We start from the raw sequence: 6,000 nt of genomic DNA, 5'->3' as shown, positions 1-6,000 counted from the left end.
TAATTTTTAAACCCCATATCATTTAATTTATTTTTCTGTTTATTTTCGAGATGGAGTCTCTCTCTGTTGCCCAGTCTGGAGTGCAGTGGCATGATCTCAACTCACTGCAACCTCTGCCTCCCGGGTTCAGGCGATTCTCCTGCCTCAGCCTCCCAAGTAGCTGGGATTACAGGTGCGTGCCGCTACGTCCAAATAATTTTTGTATTTTTGGTAGAGATGGGGTTTCACCATGTTGGCCAGGCTGGTCTCAAACTCCTGACCTCAGGTGATTCGCCCACCTTGGCCTCTCAAATTCCTGGGATTACAGACGTGAGCCACCATGCCTTGCCATATCATTTTATTCTATTCATTTATTCATTTTGAGATGAGATCTTGCTATGTTGTTCAGGCTGGTCTTGAACTCCAGAGATCAAGCCATCTCCCACCTCAACCTCCAGAGTAGCTGGAACTATAGGTGCATGCCACCATGTCAGGTTTAATAAAATTTTATTTTATTTTATTTTATTTTATTTTATTTTATTTTTGAGACAGGGTCTTACTCTGTCACTCAGGCTGGAATGTAGTGGCATGATCACGGCTCACTGCAGACTTCACCTCCTGGGCTCAAGTGATCCTCTCACCTCAGCCTCCCAAGTAGCTGGGAGTACCGGCATGCACCACCATACCTGGCTAATTTTTGTATTTTTCGTAGAGGCAGGGATTCTCCATGTTGCTTAGGATGGTCTCGAACTCTTGAGCTCAAGCAGTCTTCCCACCTCAGCCTCCCAAAGTGCTGGGATTACAGGCATAAGCCACTGTGGTGCGGAGCCAATAGTTTTCGCACATGAATTGCAGGTTTAAAAGATGTCCACAAACATTCTCATCTGGTTATCAAATGAATGGTTCATACTGAAAAGAGAAATCTTAAGAGTAAGAGAAAAAGGAGCTCATGCAGAGAGAAATTCTGCTAAAGTGTTGTTTATAACAAAACAAGGAATTTAGATGCAAAAGTTTATATACTCAGTATTCCATCTGTTAATAATTGTACTCTGGTTTTTTTCTTTTCCTTGTGGTAAGCTTTGAGCTTCTCAAATTGATCTCTTTTTCTAAGTGCTACCCAGTGGAATTCCAGGGCTTACCTTTAAAAAACGACAGGTCCCCTAACTGCTTGTGAAAGAAGTCTCAGCGGTAGCAGAATCACTTGAACCTGGGAGGCGGAGGTTGCAGTGAGCCTAGATTGCACCACAAATACATACATACATACATACATACATACATACACCCTCTCAAGACTAAACCAGGAAGAAGTTGAATCTCTGAATAGACCAATAACAGGCTCTGAAATTGAGGCAATAATTAACAGCCTACCAACCAAAAAAAGTCCAGGACCAAACGGATTCACAGCTGAATTCTACCAGAGGTACAAAGAGAAGCTGGTACCATTCCTTCTGAAACTATTCCAATCAATAGAAAAATAGGGAATCCTCCCTAATTCACTTTATGAGGCCAGCATCATCCTGATACCAAAGCCTGGCAGAGACACAAAAAAAAGAGAATTTTAGACCAGTATCCCTGATGAACATCGATGCAAAAATCCTCAATAAAATACTGGCAAACTGAATCCAGCAGCACATCAGAAAGCTTATCCACCACGATCAAGTCGGTTTCATCCCTGGGACGCAAGGCTGGTTCAACGTATGCAAATCAATAAATGTTATCCAGCATATAAACAGAACCAAAGACAAAAACCACATGATTATCTCGATAGATGCAGAAAAGGCCTTTGACAAAATTCAACAGCCCTTCATGCTAAAACCTCTCAATCAACTAGGTATTGATGGAATGCATCTCAAAATAATAAGAGCTATTTATGACAAACCCACAGCCAATATCATACTGAACGAGAAAAACTGGAAGCATTCCCTTTGAAAACTGGTACAAGACAGGAATGCCCTCTCTCACCACTCCTATTCAACATAGTGTTGGAAGTTCTGGTTAGGGCAATCAGGCAAGAGAAAGAAATAAAGAGTATTCAGTTAGGAAAAGAAGAAGTCAAATTGTCCCTGTTTGCAGATGACATGATTGTATATTTAGAAAACCCCATCATCTCAGCCCAAAATCTCCTTAAGCTGATAAGCAACTTCAGCAAAGTCTCAGGATACAAAATCAATGTGCAAAAATCACAAGCATTCCTATACAACAATAACAGATAAACAGAGAGCCAAATCATTATACAACAATAACAGATAAACAGAGAGCCAAATAATGAGTAAACTCCCATTCACAATTGCTACAAAGAGAATAAAATACCTAGGAATCCAACTTACAGGCATGTGAAGGACCTCTTCAAGGAGAACTACAAACCACTGCTCAACGAAATAAAAGAGGCCACAAACAAATGGAAGAACGTTCCATGCTCATAGTTAGGAAGAATCAACATCATAAAAATGGCCATACTGCCCAAGGTAATTTATAGATTCAATGCCATCCCCATCAAGATACCAATGACTTCCTTCACAGAATTGGAAAAAACTACTTTAAAGTTCATATGGAACCAAAAAAGAGCCTGCATTGCCAAGACAATCCTAAGCCAAAAGAACAAAGCTGGAGGCATCACGCTACCTGACTTCAAACTATACTACAAGGCTACAGTAACCAAACCAGCATGGTACTGGTACCAAAACAGAGATATAGACCAACCGAACAGAACAGAGGCCTCAGAAATAACACAACACATCTACAACTATCTGATCTTTGACAAACCTGACAGAAGAAATGGGGAAAGGATTCTCTATTTAATAAGTGTTGCTGGGAAAACTGGCTAACCATATGTAGAAAGCTGAAACTGAATCCTTTCCCTACACCTTATACAAAAATTAATTCAAGATGGATTAAAGACCTAAATGTTAGACCTAAAACCATAAAAACCCTAGAAGAAAACCTAGGCAATACCATTCAGGACATAGGCATGGGCAAGGACTTCATGACTAAAACACCAAAAGCAATGGCAACAAAAGCCAAAATAGATAAATGGGATCTAATTAAACTAAAGAGCTTCTGCATAGCAAAAGAAATGACCATCAGAATGAACAGGCAACCTACAGAATGGGAGAAAATCTTTGCAGTCTACCCATCTGACAAAGGACTAATATCCAGAATCTAGAAAGAACTTAAACAAATTTACAAGAAAAAAATCAAACAACCCCATCAAAAAGTGGGCAAAGGATATGAACAGACACTTCTCAAAAGAAGACATTTATGCAACCAATAGACACATGAAAAAATGCTCATCATCACTGGTCATCTGAGAAATGCAAATCAAAACCACAATGAGATACCATCTCACACCAGTTAGAATGGCAATCATTGAAAAGTCAGGAAACAACAGATGCTGGAGAGGATGTGGAGAAATAGGAACACTTTTACACTGTTGGTGGGACTGTAAACTAGTTCAACCATGTGGAAGACAGTGTGGTGATTTCTCAAGGATCTAGAACTAGAAATACCATTTGATCCAGCCATCCCATTACTGGGCATATACCCAAAGGATTATAAATCATGCTACTAAAAAGACACATGCACATGTATGTTTATTGTGGCACTGTTCACAATAGCAAAGACTTGGAACCAACTCAAATGTCCGTCAATGATAGACTGGATTAAGAAAATGTGGCACATATACACCATGGAATACTATGCAGCCATAAAAAAAGGATGAGTTCATGTCCTTTGCAGGGACTTGGATGCAGCTGGAAACCATCATTCTGAGCAAACTATCACAAGGACAGAAAACCAAACATTGCATGTTCTCACTCATAGGTGGGAATTGAACAATGAGAACACTTGGATACAGGAAGGAGAACATCCCACCCCGGGGCCTGTTGTGGGAGGGATAGCATTAGGAGAAATACCTATGTAAATGACAAGTTAATGGGTGCAGCAAACCAGCATGGCACATGTACACATATGTAACAAATCTCCACATTGTGCACATGTACCCTAGAACTTAAAGTATAATAATTTTTAAAAAGTCTCAGGAAGGTTTGAAGGAATGTTATCTCTTGCAGCTGCAAGCAATGCATATTATTTTTGCATGCAAGCAATGCAGTTTTGTTTTGTTTTTTGTATCATAAACATATCCTTGCAACAGTTATTTCTAACAAAAAAAAATCTTGAAAGATTTTTCCTTCAAGTCTTTCACCCAGACTTCAAAGATGATTGTATGTCCTATTGTTATAGGACAGGGCTCAAGACCCAGACCCCCAAGAGAGGATTCTTGGATCTCGCACAAGAAAGAATTCAGGGTGAGTCCACAGTGCAAAGTAAAAGCACGTTTATTAAGAAAGTAAAGAGGCAAAAGGACAGCTACTCCATAGACAGAGTAGAATGTTCCTGAAAGTCAGAAGAGGAACGTGTCCACCCTAGGTACAATTGCTTATATAGATGGGGAGATGTGTTCTGCTACAAGGGTTTGTAATAACAGATTTCTTTTCTTTTTTTCTTTTTTCTTTTTTTTTTTTTTTTTTGGATGAAGTCTCGCTTTATTGCCTAAGCAGTAGTGAAGTGGCACAATCTTGGCTCACTGCAACCACTGCCCACCAAGTTCAAGTGATTCTCCTGCCTCAGCCTCCCAAGCAGCTCGGGTTACAGGTGCCCACTACCACGCACAGCTAATTTTTGTATTTTTAGTAAAGACAGGGTTTCGCCATGTTGGGCAGGTTGGTCTTGAACTCCTGACCTCAGGTGATCCACCAACGTCGACTCCCAAAGTGCTGGGATTACAGGCGTGAGCCACCGGGCCCAGCCCTGTTTTCTTAATTACTATATTTTGCAAGAATCAATATCATTATCTTTTTTTTTTTTTTTTTTTTTTTTTTGAGATGGAGTCTCACTCTGTTGCCCAGGCTGGAGTGCAGTGGCTCAATCATGGCTCACTGCAACCTCCACCTCCCGGGTTCAAGCAATTCTCCTGCCTCAGCCTCCTGAGTAGCTCGGACTACAGGTGCGTGCCACCATGCTCAGCTAATTTTGTTTTTTGTATTTTTAGTAGAGATGGGGTTTCACCATTTTGCCCAGGCTGCCCTCAAACTCCTGACCTCGTGATCCACCTACCTCGGCCTTCGAAAGTGCTGGGAGTATAGGCATGAGCCACCACACGCGGCCAATATTATTATCTTTAAAGCAAAATTAGGAATGTCTTTGTTCTCCAGATATTGGGATATCTGTACATTCCCAAGTCTGGGTCTGTTTAGTAAACATTATGAATTTGTTCCTGTAACTGTAAACATCTATAGGTTAGGAAGGCCTAACTTTCTGAGAATGGAGCCTAGCAATCTCAGCCTCATTTTCCTAGCGCTCATGCCAAATAGAGTCGCTCTGGTTCAAACGTCTCTGTCACTATGTGAAAATAAACCTTGGTCCTTATAACTGTAGTTCTAACTGGTAATCTTACTTACTAATGTCTTAATAATAGGTTGCCTTGGTAATAATATTGTAATTAATATTTGTGTCTCCTGGAAAATATAAATTATTATGCGTTTCCTTGCTTAAGGTGGAAGCTCTAAAATTCATTACATTCTTTACACACGCCCACAATTAATCCAAACCCCTGTCAGCATTAATCATTTAATCCTCACAACAACTCTAGTCGTATTTTTCGGCATCCTTCCTATATCTACTATTCAGATAACTAGGATTCATTAAACTTGAATTTTTTTAGGGTAGTGATTTTGTATCATTATTTTCTTCATTTTGTATTTAGGGAATATAAAATCCTTCCTCCTGGTCTTCTAAGACTGGGGCTTAGGTCTGAGATGTCATTCGTAGTCATGATACCTGTGGACTTTTGGACTTTTCTGATTTTTGTTTTTCTAATTCTTAATAAAATTAAGCCTTGGTATTCTCCTCGTCCACTTAAATTAATTGTAACATAAAAGAATGGAGGTCTCTTGGGCCTGTCAATCAGCCTGGTCGCACAAGGTTATCAGAGTAGTGCTACCATCTAATTTACTCTTCAACCCA

This window comes from Papio anubis, chromosome 12 (genome assembly GCF_008728515.1).
Source record: "Papio anubis isolate 15944 chromosome 12, Panubis1.0, whole genome shotgun sequence".
Lineage (NCBI taxonomy): Eukaryota > Metazoa > Chordata > Mammalia > Primates > Cercopithecidae > Papio > Papio anubis.
The sequence above is the reverse complement of the archived record's forward strand: the minus strand, read 5'-3'. Positions refer to the sequence as shown.